The sequence below is a fragment of the Puntigrus tetrazona genome, chromosome 16 (genome assembly GCF_018831695.1).
Source record: "Puntigrus tetrazona isolate hp1 chromosome 16, ASM1883169v1, whole genome shotgun sequence".
Lineage (NCBI taxonomy): Eukaryota > Metazoa > Chordata > Actinopteri > Cypriniformes > Cyprinidae > Puntigrus > Puntigrus tetrazona.
The window spans coordinates 2,081,268-2,100,600 of NC_056714.1; the positions used below are offsets into that span (position 1 = coordinate 2,081,268).

At 39.1% G+C, this 19,333-nt stretch overlaps 2 pseudogenes; both read left to right on the plus strand.

The window, feature by feature from the left end:
• The first annotated feature begins 3,063 nt into the window (after positions 1-3,063).
• LOC122360324 lies at positions 3,064-5,543 on the plus strand (annotated as a pseudogene).
• An 814-nt stretch (positions 5,544-6,357) lies between these two features.
• Positions 6,358-13,688, plus strand: LOC122360327 (annotated as a pseudogene).
• The last annotated feature ends 5,645 nt before the right edge of the window (positions 13,689-19,333 follow it).

Consider the following 19,333-nt stretch of genomic DNA (forward strand, 5'->3'; position numbering starts at 1 on the left):
TGGAAGAGTTGACAAAATTTTCATTTTTTGGTGAAATATTCCTTTAACACAGATCCTACAAAATTTAAAGGTTTGTGTGCCTTTTTAATAATGTTGATGAAAACATAAATTTAAGTTACTACCTTATGTTTTGACCATTTTTATTGAACAGGTGGTGCAACATGTACCAGGTGAAACGTTTTTAAACTTTTAACTTTTTTCAAACGTTGTTTGATTGAAAATATAAAGTTTGTTTCATTTAGCATATGCTACGTATGCTCACTTACTGCAGAAAAATTAACCATTAAATGGATAAAGTGAAAACAGAATGTAATAAAGCATTAATTATACTTTGCCTTTGTTAGCAAGGGACTTTAATAGGCAGTGTTGTAATAATGAATGACTTTACTTGCGTTTTGCTAAGAAATGCCACGGATTCCACTATCATCCATGATCCAGCTTTATGTACAGAAAGGTTTCTTGGGGTTTACAGTCTGCTCATCACTACTGAAGAGGGCCAGAGCCAGCAGAACTCATTAGCATTTAAAGCAACATGAACTAGAAACGGCTTGATGAATACATATTGATAGTCAATATTGATAGGTTATAATGAAAAAAAAATATATATATATATATATATATATAATAAATATATATATATATATATATATATTTTTTTTTATAAAAAAATTAATAATAATTTTAAAAGTATATATATATATATACATATATATATATATATATATATATATATATATATATATATATTTTTTTTTTTTTTTTTTTTTTTTTTATTATCATTATTCAGACAAATCCAGGCCTGTATTATAGTTACAGCATTACTGTAGTCATCAGAAGACTCCCCCTTGCCAATGTCAGAGATATTTTAAGACTTAATAAGATGCAATTAGAAACCTGCCACCAGCATTGAGGATTACTGACTCTCATGGTGGTGTTCTATATTTTCCACAACACCTCTCATCTAAGGTGTCCTCGGTCCCCAAAATGAAAATGCTGTTCTTTTAGATTAATGACCGAATGAATTACTTCATCCGTCAGTGAACATGCACACACCACTTTTTGAGTCTAATACAATGATGCTGTTAGCTTAAGGCGTGCATTCCACCCAGGTCTCACATCCCAATTGCTATTTCATTCTGTTTCTCTCTCTTTGTGAAAACACACACACACACACCCACTGGCAGATATGCTGGGGTCTGGGTTTGGATCTATATATAGACATGCTGGGTGTCCCTGATAGCCTGTATAAAAGGCAGAGCTGTTGTAGCTTTGACCCTCTTACGCGTCAGCTGTCTTAACAACATGCTCTGCTATGTTCTTCCATGTTTATTCAAAGGGATTATATGGACACACGGAAAGATATGATGTTTAGGACTTCAGCACTTGAGGTTTTATGATCCCGAGTCTGTTGAAGGTTTGTCCTCAATTTCTTTCTCAGAGTGAAGTTTGTTTTCCATCCCCGGAGTGTGCGTGAAAACCTGTCAGCTGGCAGGCATGCATGCTGGGGGTGAGGTCGGGGCCTTAACGATGAGTTATTTCCAGCAGAACAAAACTGCCGCTGTTGGAAACAACCTGATTTGTGTCCCAAGGAGAAAAGCACTGCCCCAGTGTCACACGCAGTATCTCACGCCTCATTATGTGTGATGTTTTCACACGCAAGCCTTTACCTGATCACAAAGCTTTGGAAATTGGAATTCTTCATACTTTATTAGCATAATATACTCTGCGAAAAAGCCCATTGTTCGTTTGCAGGTAGAAGCGCTTGAATCACTTCGTTGCTATTCTCAAGTGACCTATTGAGAACCAATAGCCTATTTTATAATGTAAATTCCATTCCGTTCAACTCTTCTACTCCAATTACAAGAGTTCTTTTATGCATGGAAGAAACGGTTCAGCATGAATAACATTTCTGGGTTTTGAACTGAGGATCGTAACAGTTTGATCATCAGACAAAGGAAATGTTCTCAGACGTTCAGAGAAGATTCTCTCGAAAGTTATAAACAATCGTTCTTCTAATAATTTTTAATAGGGCAGAATTATTCCAGAGTTAGCTGGAGTTAAAGCACAATATCTAAACAGACATTTCATGTAATTTTACAGTAAAATGCTGTTAATGTAAAATGAATATAAATCTCTCTCTATATATATATATATTATTTAATATTCTGAAGTAAAAAATCTCTCTTACAACTTGATTCTAAGATCATTTTTAAAAAACAGATATTATTTTTTTATTTTATTTTAACTACAGAGTATTTTTTTAGAGTCTCTGTTTGTTGTTAAGTGATTTAATATTTACACATGTATATATTTAATTATACATTTATTTAATATATCAACATTTTTATACATGTTTGTATTATATATTCTTAATATAGATACAGAGTACACATACCACCATATATTTATGTAACTAAAAATATTTACTTTGAATCTGATAATTACAATTAATCATTTGATAGATTTTATTAAAGAACTTTATTAATAGTCTGCATGCTATTAATAATAAAGTCCATGAAAAGAAATGTGCTGTAAGGAAAAAATATAAATAAAAAAATACATGCTTACCGAATATTACAAAATATAAATGAAGTGATGGCTTTTGAATGCATGCCGTGGAACAGAAAATAAAATAATAAATTCTCGATCGTATCAATACTCACACCTTAATATTGCAATATAAATAATGAAACGACAACCTTTTCTAAAATTCATTAATCAAATATCCAGTCAACAAAAATTAAAACTCTTTTCTGTAACAAGAGTAGGGCGAAAAGTGCGTAGGCAGTAATGTTTCCAACCTCTTTAATTATTATTAGTTATATTACCATTAGTCCTCTGTGGGAAGCTCCTAACCTGATAGCACACTTGAAGTGAACACAAATGAGAACTTGGTTACAAACTTCAGTAAGGGTTTTCCCTTCTGGGAGACTGAAGGATTATGTTTCTGTGCGCGCATTGGAAGAGCCGTCGGTCTGGGAGCTCGAAGACCTCCGCAGACCAGATCTCTTCAGAGGTATCTGGCACCGATATATACGATTATTGATATATACAATTTCCGTTATGGATCATTTGACGGAGAATAACTCGACGGCGGAACCCTGGAATACCGGTGTGCTCAGAATGGAAGAGGAGAATCCCGAAGGATCAATGTTTCATCTCGCTTTGCATATACTGCTGATTTTAGGATTTATGAGGCAGCGGCTTTTGCGGATTGCTCTACATGTTCAGCTTTTTTTAACGCTCAGGTTTTTCTGCTATTCGATGGGCATGGTCAAACCCCTGCACGACCGACTCGTTTTCGTGGACCTTCGCGCTTTTCGCCTTCTGCCTGGCGCAAGTTGTCCGCGTGTCCTACCGACTGCGCAGCGTCACTTTCGATAAAGAGTTCAGGATCTCTACGAGCACCTGTTCAAAAACTCAGGTGTCAGCGATACATTTCGGAAAGATCGGTGGGTGTTGTGACGGCGACGTCGCTATAGATAGAGCCACTGCTTCGCCGTGGAGAAGCAAAACCCCCATGAACGGAGCTTTTGATTGCTTATCTCAGGCAGGTGAGTAAATGGGCTTTTACAGGGAAATTATCCGCGTTGTAATTTTTCATATGTCATTTGCGTTGTCTGACATAAATTAAAATTGACGGTGAACGAGGGAGTTTTTGCACTTCATCGATCCATTTCAGTTCCTGGACTCTCCGAATTAAGGATTCCTCAGACCTTCGGAAGAAGAGTCTTTCAGGTGAATAGATCAGCGCGTTTGTGTTCGCGCTATGGCTTCAATTCGGGACGAGTTCTGGGTGTTTTATTTTTCCCAGGTTACTTTGCGTGCGGACAACCGGTGCGGGTACGTGGCGTGGAGACGAAGAAACTCTGCCTGCTGTTCGCGCAGCACCGCTGCGTCGCGAAGATCTTCGCGCTCACAATTGCACAACGACATCGCGGAGAAGGCTCTTCTCTCTCAGCGACAAGGCTTTCGAAACATCCGCAGGTTCCGCTACGATCTCAGTTACCAAACCTGTCACGGGCCGGAGCCAGAAATAGAAAACCTGAGTGAATCCAGCCGGTGCTGGGGACGGAGTAAAAACAAACCGGCGGAAGAGACTCCTCTGTAGTCGTGACTGATTAATCGCCTACGTTGTTGTGTTTTCTTTTTTTATATATATTATGTAAGCTTTAGGTTTTCCCCCAAACGTTTTTGTCTTTGTTTCATGCATTCTTTATTTGGTTCATCCGTGCAGATTTATCCAACATGAACAATCCAGAAATTATTCAGGAGGCAGTTTCTCTCTATAGGAAACGTTTGAGCCACTCATATTTGGAGGTTAACTGCTGAATCAAACTCTCGCGTGAGACAGATGGTTTCACCTCTCTGCATCATCAGTGCTTCCTAAATCGCATGAAATACAATAAAAGTCAACCTGAGATTTTTGCTTGTGTCTATAATAACCAATCTTACAGAGCCACAGGTTCTAATGAAGGGAGCCGTTTCAGGAAGCGAGGGAGACGTTATAGCCAGTTTTGTTATTTTTAATCTTCGTATTGTCTATGCATATGTGTTTTGCGTAAATGAAACAACCGTGCAGTTGTCCTACACCATGTTTATCCATAACCTTATTTCCAATAAAAACCATAGCAGACTTCCATCTACGATCCTCCAATGATTCTTAGGTTACACCTAAGCTATAGCCGATGGAGACTGATCTAATGGCCCCCTTGCTTAATTTATTTTTGGCACGATTAAGGGCGTGTGGCGGTTACGTTCCGGCGTCGACAAAAGCAGTTGCGATCGTAAACGTCTCCCTCTGGTGGAGGAAGGGCGCAAGCCAGGCGGAGGAGTAGCCGCTCGGTTTGTGTGCCGCCCCGCAGAAATCAACGCCTGTCATCTGGCTGGAATGCTGCGCTCCTCGCGCTGCAGCTCTCAGCTCGGCCACGGCGATCTTATCTTCTGCGTAACATTCCTCCAGACCGCGCACATTGCGGGCGTCGACAGCGCCGATGGTGAACGAAGCGTTTCACTAATAAAGCGTTTCGAGAACCCATTTAATCAGCCTGAACCTTGCGCGCTATTGCGTGAAGCAGAGAGACAGAAAGTTTGTTGGAGTCAGTGACTGCGTTTTTGGTTTTACCGGAATTATATTTCGAAGTGCGTTTGTTTTTGTTCGTTGACTTATGACAGGGCTATAGTTAAGATTAGACTAGTATAATGATATTTAGCTTGTATTTATTCAAAAGAAATTCATGCCTGGAACGTACACCCTTTAGATAAGACAATGCTTCTTCTTCAAGGAAACATGCCGCATATGCTTTTGTTTGTTTGCGAATGTGGCTGTTCTAACAGTTTGCTTCAGCCATCTCCCCATCAACCCAGCAGAATGTCAGACTCTTGACTACACACCATCTCCTTTGCCCTCCAGTGTACCATCAGTCGCTGGAGATACAAACCTCACGGTATTGGCATGCCTGGACCCAGGAGCAGTCTCATCACCTGCTATTTCACCTGGCCAACCTGAGCCTTGGTCTGGTTCCTCATCCCCACCACGATAGCGCTTCATGATCTTCCTCCAGACTGCTGCTGATGACAGGTACTGGAAGCGCCCTCTAATGAACGGCAAACAGAAGAACGCGCTTGCGCGATTGGCGGACCTATTGTGCTGGTTGTAGAGCAATGGCTAGTAATCCTGCATTTTTTTTTTTTTTTAGCCATCGTTAAATTGAATTTTAAAACGGTCGTACACGTATGCTGTAGCAATTGTACTAGGCTTAAAAGCTCAGGAAAGGTGCGATTAGGCGTTAATTACATTAGATCTCATATCAAGCGAAATTATTGAAACTAAAATGTAAAAGTTTTTTTCGTGATCGAAATGAATATAAAACGTTAATGTTGTATTAAACACTTTAATGAAAACCAGAAATGTCTCTGCAATTAAACAACATTTAAAAAAAAAAAAAGAGTTGATACTGGTGTGATATTAATTAAGAAAAATAAAGATATAAATAAATTAGAAAAACTACAAAAATAACAAGAGAACGTAGCAAAATTACTAAAACTTAAACTAAAAATAAAGATACGAATTAAAACTGTTATGTATCAAATATATCAAACCTTTAATAAATACTATGTTTATAAATAAACTAGCACTAATCTGATTTTAATTAATGTTATAATTTTACTGCTTCAAAATATCATGCAGCTTCAAGTAACCATTCAAATAACAGAATGAAAAAAGAGTGAAATTACCTATACTGAGATGCTAGATTATTATTATTATTATTATTATTATTATTATTATTATTATTATTATTATTATTAAGTTGATTTGGCACTGATAGCCTGCGTGGTTGTAGTGTGCGAATAACTATGGTAGTAGTGAACCAAGTTTTGAGATCCAGTGATGTTCCGTCTCAAAGTATGTTGCCGGTCACAACATTGAAATGATTTTCTTTTATTGTTTTTCAGGGTGCTCTTTGTTTATAGCATGGGCCACTTGCTAGATGCACACTGGATGTGATGGTGTGGAATGTGGTTTTTCCTTCTGGTGAACTTCATGCATTTCTTTTCCTGCTTTATAAACGCCAGACCTGTGAGTACAGAGGGCTTTTTGCGGGGTTATATTCTTTTCTCTGTCTTCCTGTCTTCAAGAGTAGTTTCTGTACAGCAGTGGCTAGTAGCGATGGTCGCGTTTCCTTTTGAATGAAATTCTGATTCTGGTTTGACTTTTTTGGTTATGTTGTTTCACTCAGATTAAGATAGATAGAGGGCTGAGAGTCATTGTACATGTTTACGTTCGAGCCCCCGCGTAATAGTGCTGAAGCTCTGTTTTAGAAGGCTCGACCCGACCCAGTCCTGGCAAATCATCCAGACTTTAAAGAAAGGGGCCAGCTCTATCTTTGACGAAAGACAAGACCTCTGTTGATGGCAGCCTCAACATTCTTCTCAGCGGAAGAAATGCGCAGCTTCACTTCGCTTAGAGTCCATATTTGTTCTCATCACATGTGCATTGTTTTTGAATTCTCTGACCAATTTTATGCATTTGACAGGATGAGGGTATCATACCGAGGCCATTTCACTGCACAATATTTACATTAAATGCTTTCATCGACTCTCCAGAATTTAGATCGACTCAGATGAACAGGGGAGAGGTTTTCAGGTAATGTAATAAAAGTGCATTTAAACGCATGCATTGAATAGTTTGAATGGTTTCAATGCTTCTCAAAAATATGCCATCAGCATTCTGGTATGAGGAGCCATCTCAAGATATGGTAATGTTGTGGAAGAGTATGACTAATATACAGCCTTTACGATTTAACAGTCCCATACGCATGAATGTACAGGTGACAATCACTGCTGAGGAAACTACAAGAAAGCTCCTTTGTTGGTCTAGAGAGAGCGCCTGACTTACTTCCTGGAGTCAGGAATGCTTCTGAGCGAGGTGTTCAGATACCTCATTGCCAAAGACGCCACCAATAAGCTTTTACTCTCTCAATGATCCAACCCTGGAGTGACAAAGGTAAGAAAGATGGCATGTTCACTTTAATGTGATCATTTTAATTAGGTACATGGCAGAGTAGGGCCGCTGCCACGCATGCGTCCACAAACTACAGCGGCAAATAAAAATACACATACCTCCACCGTGAGCATGTAAGATTATCCTGTTGCGCTGAATAGGGCACACATAATCCCTTAACTGATATCTCCATGCGGTGCTGGGGGGAGATTGGAGGGTGTCCTTTTGAACAATTTAACCTACGAACTGTCGCTCATCCTAAATATATAGTGCTCCTAAAAAAATTTACATCTTAAAAAAGTCACAAAAAGCCTTTTGCCCATCACGTTTAGAAATCATAAGAAATAATATATCCGTTGAAAACCCTGCTTTAAAATCTTTAAAACTGCATTACAAATTGCATCAAAATCATGTTACAAAATGTTTTTGTTCATTATTATATAATATCGGATAGTGCACCTTAATGGTAAAAACTTTAAATGACAGTTAAGGGGTTAAATATTCTGTCTGGCCAGTCAGGACGGGACAGGGATATATAAACTGCCTTAGTTGTCTGGGTTTTGGCTGTGTTTTATTATTGGTATTGTGGATACTTGTATATAGTTGCTCAATAATCATGTGCAAGTACGTATGAGGGCTATGGAGAACATATCAAAAGGAAAACAGAGCCAAAACCTGTACATTTTAGGCAATCTAGAAATCTCAACCAGGACTAGATGTTTGTAGAAAAATATAATTTATGCCTACGTGTCTTTACAAAGCTTTTTATTAAGCTGAAATATTTCTAACTATATTTATGGCGACTGAACCATAGGCTGTAAAGAAAATGGACCGCCAGCCAAGCCTGTGTTCTCAGCTGTCTATGATGCAGATGAGGAACAGCATGGCTAGCACCAGTGACACAGACGATGTGCTCAACCAGATCCTGAGAGGGGGTCAACTGGGTCATCACCCGTAAGTCTATAGACTTTTCTTGAGCTACAGTATCTTTCACTAATCAGTGCTAAGCTGCATTTCGAGCACTAACCACAATTTACACCACAGGCCACGCATGATCCGAAATTAAACTCCACAACTGCTGAAATAAACCACTGTCTCACTCTTCTCTGTCACTCCTAACTTTATTTAAAATGTCTAATCTGCATTCTTCATCTCCACTCTGAACTCCATCTGTTCCAATGTGAGTTGCTAATAGGGTACTAAATTTGTGGTATTGCACAATACATTGGTGTGATTTCAAACTATTAATATCAGGCGTGTCCCTGATGTTTTCTCCTCCTGTTCCTTCTCTAGCTGTGACCTCAGATCGGGCCTGATGGGGTGTAAGATGGTTTCTTTTTTCTCACTATCTTTCTCTTCCTCAACCCCAACAAAAATCGCCATTTTTAATATATAACCAGAAAGTAGATTAACTCCCTCCTAGTGGTCAAAAACAAGTGACTTCTGATAACCAGACCTGCTATGAAGTTAACCTTTAACATCCAAAAAACTGCATTTGATGAGTTTGTCCATAACTTTCATGCCATAAAACATCATCATACAATGTTCAACTAAATTCTTCAGATGAATATACAGTAAGAGCACTACACTGTTATGTAATCAGCCAAAATATTACAAAACCACCTTCTTCCAGTTCTCCATGGTCCATGGTGACCCAAAAGGTAACATTGTAAAGTACTAAAAATCAGTACTATTTCTACTATCAGTGTTTTTTATTTGTGCGGCTGATCAGTGTATACAGTTTAATATCTTTCATATCACTTGGCACTCTCTTTTGTTTTTAAATAAAATCTACACTTTATATGCATTTTTAATTTTGTATTATTTTTTAGCCACATATCAATAATGGGAAAATGGACAGTTACCTGTTTTGCTTTGCAGAAGCTTCTTTTGGGTTTTTGACAGTTGACTGATCATCTTCTAATACATACAGTTGAGGTTTGCATACCCCTTCAGTCTAAGTTTATAAACCCCTTTTGAAATTCAATTGAGTTTATTGTTTTAGATATAATCATAATGCTTCGAATATATGATTTAAAAAAGCCTTGAACTTGATTTATGTGCCACTCTGAACCTCTGCTCCGAAAAGAAAAACAAATCTAAAATGTTTTCAAGCTACATGAAGCAAAAGCACTCAACATTAGTATACAATGTTACAAGTACCTATTAGCCATTGCCATCTGGAGTGAATGAACTTGAGGTTATGTAAAATTTGCTAATTGGCATAATTAGATGGTTTGCATCAATTTGTGATCACAGGTGTTGGATGTTTGTAACGAGACATAAACCTAAGAGACCTTAAGCCCAAAACATGCCTGATTTTAGCAATCCTATAAGGCTGTGATGCATGATGCATGTCACACCGTGCGAAGCTGTGTGTTTACATTACGCCAAGAAGTGTTCAAGCAGACAAAAATACTATTTAAACCTTTTGTTGTGTGCTCGTCATTTTTCAGAGGACTGCTTCGCTAATCTTGGCTTTTATATTTGTCACATTCTAATCTTTATTTGAATAACGAACGACAACCTGCCAGTACAACCGATTCGTTATGTCTGTTATAACGTGCTCAAAAGTGCTCAAAATATTAAGTTTTGAGTGCTCAAAATATTAGGTTTTTGTGCTAATATGTAATATACACCTCATGCAGGTATAGGTTTTAGCACACAGACTTATATTTCGGTTTACATACTGTATTTTTTCATCAAGTGTGTTCATTTTGTCACATTAGCACTCGGCTAACGTATTCACCATTATTGCTTTGTGAGTGTTCACAGATTTGCAGCTAAACGTATTTAAAAAATTTTTTTTAGGAATGACAATGGTAGCTAACGTGCTTATGGACTCCTCTTTGTGCCAATCAAAACAGTCTTGTCCAGCTGACCAATCAGAGCAGGAGTAGGCTTATGAAGAAAGGGGTTTGCTCCGAACTTGTGTGGAAAGAATTGTTTCGAAGTCACTGGCAAGTCAGTAATAGTGATAATATTAATTAAAAAAGTTATTAAAAGTAAAAAGTATTAAAAATTATTAAAAGTAATAGTATTAATAGTAATAGAAATATTCAACGTATATGCAACATTTTCTGACCTTAAATGCTTAAGGACTCCAACTCAATATTAGGACTATTTAAAATACCATATGACCTGCTCTTAAGGAGGTAGTCGCATCGATAGCCTTGTGCTTTTCAAGGAACCAAAGGTTACATTCACAACCAGAAAGATTCGATCATGTAATTTAGAGTTTTAGAAATTGTGTATCAATTATTATACAGCAGGACTCATCTGAAACATCTTTCAGATTATTAAAGGGGTATGCACACTAAAGTACTGCCGACTAACAAATGCCATATATTAATCAATGTGATAATAAAAACACTTATTTCATACTGCGTTCACGTTAGACTTTACAAATGCAAAATTTCTTTGAATACTACAACAGCCATAATATGCCAGTCTCTGTTGCAAATTAAAAGAGAAAGACATTCATAATAATAAATGATAAAGCACTCAATTTACCTTCAGTGCAGCTCTGAAGTGACACAAATGATTTAGTGTCTTCCCTTCAAATTTATTTAGAAAGCCAAAATTGAACTTTGTAATGCAGTGAAATTCGCATGATCTTGAGTTTCCAGCATGCGTAATGAACAGAAAAAAAGTATAGCGTGACCGATCATTCGGCACAAGACTCAAAATTTGCGCTACACGTATTAGATACTGCTAATTTTATTTAACACGCACAGAGTGTTTATAACAATGTTGTTTGTGTGATTTTAATTACATCATCATTATTGTACCGTTGAGCTGTGAAGAGAATAACAGAAAGATTTGTCTCGTATATGACTTTAAACGCTATACCTAAAAACATCACATCTAAACCTTAGCGTGTAACTACGTGCTGTTATTGTGAAAGACATTATTAAAAACATTATTTCAGACTCTGATTATTAGTTTTTTTTTGTTTGTTTCCTTCAGAGAAAATCCTCTAACAAAAGCACCCACGACTATGAAGCCAATTGAAGAAGGAATGGAAAGACGATGTTTTTGAACCCGAATCCCCACTACGTCCCAGAACATTTCCAGGACCCCGGAGAAGACATGTAAAATACATTGTATCACCTCAGGGTCTTCAGACCTCTGTGTTTCACTTCATGTCCTTCAAAAAAAAAAAAAAAAAACGTAAAATGAATTGAACAGGAAATGATTCACACTCACCCTCAGATTAGACTGCTTGGAGCAGACATGACAGGCGATAGTGTTATAGATTAAATGCAACATTTTAAATGAATTTGAAAACCATCTCATATAATAGTTTATTTTAACTGTATGCCTGCTTAAAAGCATATCTTTTAATTTAGCTATCTGTGCTTATGATGTGTGAAACACTAACGCTAAAGTACCATTTGATACATAGTTCATACATATACCACATCCATTTCCTTGAGTGTTTTTAAGTCATGTTTTCTTGTGTGATACGTTAACAGTCAGTGATATATTAAAATGAATTGTATTATTATAACACAGGTTATTATTACAGGGTTTAGCAATGATGAAGTGTACACTGGATTTATTGAATGTCCTGTTTGAAGCATTTCCATTTCTTCCAAATGCTTTTCTTTTCTTTTCTTCTCATGTGACTATTGTGTGTTTAAAGTCATATTGATACTTGAAATCACTTTTTTTTTTTTTTTATTAAAGTTTGGCACATGTGTTTCTTTACTGCTGTATTTTATTATTGTTTCTCTCTCTCAGACAAATCACTCAAAGAGAACACTGCTCATGATCTAACATTCAATCTCAGAACATGCCTTGCTAATTGTTTTCATTTTACGAAAAATCTGAATTTTACTACATTTTTCTGAGGCCTATTGATGAAGATCAATCTCACATCATTCAGGCATCATAACTCTTGTATATACTGTGCTGTCAAAATATATATCTTTAAAGCCTTGCTTATGAGTGCCTGCTACACGTATACATGTTAATGTTTTTGAGACAGATGCTACCGATCACTAGATGTTTTAATGCCATGTTTAAGAAATTTTGGTTTTTTGGTTTCTTTTTTTTTTTTTGAGAAATATTTTCTTTTACATTACGAAAAATAATACGACGCAGTTGTATTTTGAAATATTTTAACTATTAGGTACTGAAATATTTGAAATATTTTAACTATTAGCTGTAACTAATGATTATTTCGGTGATCAAGTAATCTACTGTAATCTACTATTAGAGCCACAAGCAGGCCTAAGTAAAAACCTTTTTACATAGGCTATTTATTGATTATGGCCCAAGTATCAAACAACAAATATGGGACACCTTTGGCAAAAATGCGGCACAGGAGACACAGTCTAATCTTGTCCCTCACATGTGGCAGCAAATGTGGCCCAGTTCTATTCAAATATATCCGGGTCAGTTTTGGCAAAGATGTGGTTCAGTAAGCACTAGCTAATGTGGCTATCAGCCTAAAGTGGCCCGTAGATGATGCCACAAATATCACCTAGGTATATTAAACCGTATCTGGGCCAGTTTTGGCAAAGATTTGGCACAGTGAGCACTGGTTAATGTGCCTGCCAGCCTAAGTTGTTACCCAGAAGCCCTGCAGTTTCTAGATGTGTAATGGGCGCATGGGCACTGGAAGTTATAAGTTCAGTAAATGATGCACGAATGAGAATGCCTCCTCTGGTCATTTCTTTGCTGTAACAACAACTTAAGGTGTAATGTGGCCAAAATAATGTATATTTACGGTTTATTTGGTTCATTATTAAAATGTGGCTGTGCAGTGGCCGGCTTGTGGACCGCTGCAAAATGTTACCTTTCTTTGCAGCATGTGGTCCACGTGAGGAATGTGAGGATTGACTGTGGCCCACATTAGGGCCAGTTTTGGTTTATTTGGTTGGCTTACATGCGACAATGCTGAGGTTTATTTGAGGCCCAAATCTGGCAAACGTCTGTCCAAATGCCATTATTCCATATAGTATGTGGGCCGGAGCAGTTGTGTTGAATCTGGACCAGATCTGGGCCAAAATTTAAGTAATTGTGGCCCAGATTTGGCCCAGTTCTGCTTTATTTTATTAATTTATTTTTATGTCTGACGTTAGGCTTTCTTTTTGGCTTCCATGTAGCCCAATTTGGGCAAACAGGTGGATGGATCCCAAATGCCATCATTCCATACCAAAAGTGGGCCAGATGAAGCTGTTCACAAAGCTCCTTTTTTTTAATGTAAATATGCGTTAAAATGGACATGTTTGTGCCTCACAGCTTTTTCAAGTTGTCACGCTTCTCCATTCATCTATTGGACATGGATACTATTATGTACTATTATGTAAGCAAAATTTCGAATTGGCTAGTGATGTTAATTTGGTTGAGCGTGAAAGCTGTGCTCCTCTCATACAATTGGTAGTCATGCTCACTGACTCGAAAGTGATTAGTTGAAAAGTAGTGTTATGCAGCTAAAAGCTACATAATTTTAATATTGACATAGGTGGTGTGTTATGTGTCAAAATTCTGGTGTCCTTTTGCTGTTACATTACTCACAATATGTGAAATATCCTTGCCCATAACCAACATATTGTCTGTTAGCTCTAGGTATTCTTGTTGATGACAACTTGTCACCAAGCCAGCAGAGGGAGCTCTTACCTCTGGGTGATCTGCGATCACTCCCTCTGCTGCTACTTCCTGTCTGAGGACTATAAATACTTTTGTAGGCCCCTCACCTGCAGGTTGCATTGTTTTGCCTGTTTCTTTGTTAGATCGCTCGTGGATTATTGTTTCTGGTTTCCCTGGTTTTGACCCTGTCTGTTTTTCGGTTTTCTGATTGTTTGCTGCTTGACCTGAGCACCGCCTGTTTCTGGATTTTGTGTTTGCCTCATCTCTGATACTCCTGTTTGCCCTGTTTGACGTCTGCCTGTTTGACCATGCCTTCCTTTAATAAAGCCTGCAAATGGATCCGCACGCCTCAGACCCTTCATTCGTGACAGAATGCAACCTCACACCAGGATCCAGCGGCTTTTCACCTGATCCATGGCCAGGTAGGACCCTCGCTCGAACTTTATTGGCCCTCAAGCAAGGCACCCAATCAATTGAGGCCTATACCCAAGAATTTCTGGACATGGCTTACCTCTCTGACATACCTGACTGTTTATTGATTGAGTTGTTTCACGAGGGAATAAATCAGCCACTCAAGACAAAACTTGTTTGAGAGGGTCCACGTGAGTCGCTTGCTCAGTTTATAGAGTTCGGTTTAGTGACTGTGGGGTCAGCTTTCACGTTGGGTGTTGAGGAGGAAAAGGACACCGCATCAAATCCAGTAATGGCCGCCTTCCCCGAGCCGCTCCCCAAGATGGCCGCCTTCCCGAGCAGCTTCCTAAGATGGCGCTTACGCCGCCCAGAAGTACGCTTCCAAGATAGCCGCGCCTGCCAAGACCGCTTCCAAGATATTGCCGCTGCCCAGAACTCCCAAGATGGCCGCCCAACCTTCGCCTGCCAGAGCTGCCTCCTCTCCGCTCGCCCCAGTGCTCGCGCTCGTGCAAAGCGCCTCCAGTGCCCGCGCCTCAGGCGCTTCTGTCTCCAGTGCCGGCTCCTCAGGCTGTTAGCCTCGAAGACCATCTGTAATTCTCCCCACCTTTGCAGCATGTCGATGATGGATCCCAGCAGCCTCTGCATATCCTCCTTCCGCCCTCCACCTGGAGCCTCCGTACGCAGATGCTGGCGTCTCCGCATCGCCGCTCGTGTGAAGTGAAGAATCGCCCCATCGTCCCGCCTCGAGCTCCCGCCAGCAGGCTCTAGCTCCCTCCTCTCCACTGTGCCCGGGCCAGTCCACCAGCTCCACCAGGCTCCATCGCCTCCGCTCCGCCTTGGCCGGCCGCCAAGCCATCCGTGCGCCTCAGGATTCCTCTCCTCCAGCTTCGCCTCGTCCCTCCATCCCTCGTGCAATGTCAGGCTCCTCCCCTCCCGGCTCCACCTCTCAGTCCTCTGTCGTTCTGCAAGCCGCCGCGTCCTTTCCTATCCCCTGGGTCTCCGGCATCGATCGTAAAAAGCCCGCGGTGTCGCCCTGAGACTCTAGAGCGCTTCTCTGCAGGCCATCTTCTGGCTCTCTCTTCGGCTCTCCGCCTCCGCCCCTCAGTCTCCTCGGCACTACCTGCTCCACGCCCGTTGGTGGCCTCAGCATGGGGTTGATGGCTACACTACCCTACTCTCCATGTCCTCCCTCCGCCAAATACACCACTGGGACCATCATGGCTGGGCCTCTGACTCACCTCCCACTCCCGGACTCCTCCTGTCTTCCTCCTCTCTCCTCCGCTCCCTTCCTCTCCCTTGACTTCCTCACTTGGCTGACCCCTCCCGGGAACACCCTCCCAAGCCTGCTAAGTGTTTTTATTTTGTTTTATGGAGCGCCAGGAGTCGAAACTAGGAGAGGGTTATGAGTCAGCTGGCCAGCAGAGGGAGCTCTTACCTCTGGGTGATCTGCAGTCACTCCCTCTGCTAACATTTCCTGTCTGAGGACTATAAATACTGCTGGTGACCCTTCTTATCCGTGCTTGCATTGTTTAGCCTGCCTCTTTTGTTAGATAAGCTCGTGGATTATTGTTTCTGGTTTCCCTGGTTTTGACTCCCTGTCTGTCTTTTTCGGTTTTCTGATTGTTTGGTTAGCCTGACCTGAGCTTTACGCCTGTTTCTGGACTTTGTGTCTGGTTTCATCTCCGATAATTCTGTTTCACCCCAGTTTGACGCTCCGCCTGTTTGACGAAGTGCCCTCTCCTTTTAACAAAAAGCCTGCAATGGATCCGGGCACGCCCTCAGGCCTCTTGCATTCGTGGTGGGATGACACACCATACTACACAAACACACACAAAGTGTGGAGTAGTGTCAATCTATTTGAGCTGGCTTAATGTTAAAATAACATTTTCATATCAAGTGTGCATCAACAATGCGATATATTTTCTGATAATCAGATTACTGATTTCCTTGTGGTAAGGTTTATACACCTGATATCGTCACTCCGGCCCCATGCATTTCTTTTATTATTCTGTTTATTTGCTGGCTTCATCAATATTATTAGTATAATTTACAGCACAAACTGATGCAACATATATTGGAAGGTCGCAAGTACTTGATACTTGTCTCATATCAAAATGTAAAATATTTCTAACTTTCTAAATTAACAGTTATTTATACAGTGAATAAATCTTTGGTACAGACTTCCAGTTTAACTGCAAAGCTTGGCGTAATTTATACAATTAAGCTTGCCTATCTTGAAATAAATTAATCTCTTACATCATCATGTAATTTCTGCAATCGTGGTTTGTGCATTGAGAATTTAATGCATTGCAGTATTCAGCCAAAGTAAGTGCATGAACTAAATTTAAGAGATTTAAGAGATGACTAATTTAAATGCATCTGATTGGCTATTGTAATCAGATCAACAGAATCATAATGTTATTTGTTATGATTTGTAAATATCTACTTTTAAAAATGGTGGTAATTACATAAAAGGCATACAACAATAACAATTGAATGTTTTAAAATCAAATAAAAATTTGCTTTTTTTATTTTATTACAAACAATGGGATCTGAGTGAACAGCTTGGTTTCAGTTTTTGACATAAAACAACATTTTTCTCCAGAGGTGTAAAATACTTGAATAATTTTACTTGATTGCTGTACTTAACCTCTTGCAGGGAGGCATGAGGTGTGTGCATCATCAGAGTTATTTATAATTGTAATACAGTGACCTAGACATACTATATTAAGCAAAAGCATTCTACTCACTCTGCCTTGACTCACATATGAACTTGGTTGACATCCCATTCCTAATCCATAGGGTTTAATAAGACGTAGGTTCACCTCTTTGCAGCTATAACAGCTTAAACTCTTCTGGAAAGGCTGTCCACAAGGTTTAGGAGTGTGTTTATGGGGAATTTTTTATCATTCTCTTACATTCTTCCATTTGTGAGGCTCACACATTGTGAAGGCCTGGCTTACAGTCTCCTCTCTAACTCATCCCCAAAGTTGTTCTTATCAGGTTGAGGTCAGAACACTCAAGTTTCATCTACACTCAGACTCCTGTCATTCATAGTCTTTATGGATCTTGCTTTGTGCACTGGTGCACAGCCATGTTGGAAGAGGAAGGGGCTAGCTCCAAACTGTTTCTCAAAGTTGGGAGCATGAAATATCTTGCTGAATCATTCAGAGTTCCTTTCTAATGGAACTAAGGGGCCAAGCCAGCTCCTGAAAAACAACCCCACGCTATAAGCCCCCTCCACCAAATCTCACACTTGGCATAATGCAGTCAGACAAATACAGTTCTACTGGCAGCCAAACCCAGACTGCGTCCATCATTATTGCCAGATGGAGAACGCATGTCCGCTTTACATCGCACTTGGTGATGTATGGCTTGGATACAGCTGCTCAGCCATGAAACCCACATTTCATGAAGCTCTCTTAGCATTGTTCTTGAGCTAATCTGAAGGCCACATGAAGTTTGGAGGTCTGTGGTGATTGACTCCATGTTCTTGTATGTAATACAGCTAAAAGTTGCCTGTTGAATATTTAGGAAATTTGGCTTACTGGATTTATTGCACAGGTGGTATCTTACTGTAGTTCACTAATTTCCGAATTCTGATTGAGCTCTGAGAGAGATTCCATTCTCTCACAAATGTTTTGTAAAAAGCAGTCTGTATGTCTAAGTGTGCTTGATTTTATACACTTGTGTGGCTATTAATGTAATTGGAATAATTTGATTCTGATTATTTGGATGAATTGGCTTGAATACTTTTGGCAAGAGAAAGTGTATATGGTATCATTTGGAAGCTTAGAGATTAAGCTTTCTTTTAATATAAATCATAATTTCAAGCCTCTTTGTTTCTAAAAGGTATAATGAAATGTGTTAAGCTTTTGAATTTGTGTATGCCTGATCTTTCAAAAGTAAGTAGAAAAATAGAGACCCCTAGAGAACACTGTCTCTCCTACAATTAAATATTATTTTTTCTTCATATCTTAAATCATAGATCTTAAATAACAGACTTTCCAAAAATAATTTTTCTTTTTAATTTGAAAATTGGGATTTTTTGTGTTTATTATAAAAATTATTTAAATAAAAAATTATTTTTAAAGTGTCCTTTCTAAAATATTTAGAATTTCTACGATTCTGTATTCTGTTTTGAAGAGTGTTTCTAATTTCTCTACTGGCATTGTTATTAAGAAGTGGAGTGAGTCTGGGGACATGGGTGTGATTATTATGTCGTTCCAGACTCTTTCTTCTTCAAATGAAAACAAGTAAAAGAATTCCAGTCTATATTTCATGTAAGAGTGGATAGGATTTAGCTGGTAAAAACTACTACAAAGTAAATAAGATAGGGGTCAAGTTTGAAATATTAATATATTTGTAATATTTTTCACATATCTTGATATTAAAGATAATATCTACATTGTGTGGCTTAAGTAGGGACAGAGGCATTCCCAGGCCAGGCCATCCCCAGTGTAAACAAATCATTAAAGACAGAGGGGTATGATAACAATGTTTATTGGATACAGATGAGTCACGGAAGATTGATGGCAGGTGGAGTAATGAAGATGCTTAGGAAGCTTTTGAATGATAATGGCTGAGGATTGATTTGGTCCTCAGTCTTGAGCATCAGCTTGAATATGGAGAGACTGGAAATGGAGGAGAATCAAGAGGTAAGTTTCTGAGGTTAGTATCAAATACCAGGAACGAAGTGATGGTAGGTTTCTGGACGCAGCGCATCCCTTCCTTGGCAGCTGGCAAACTGAAGTGGTCTGATAGCAATGAGAGGGGTTGCCTTGGCCTCCGGGTGGCTGGTACCCAAAGAGGTGTAGA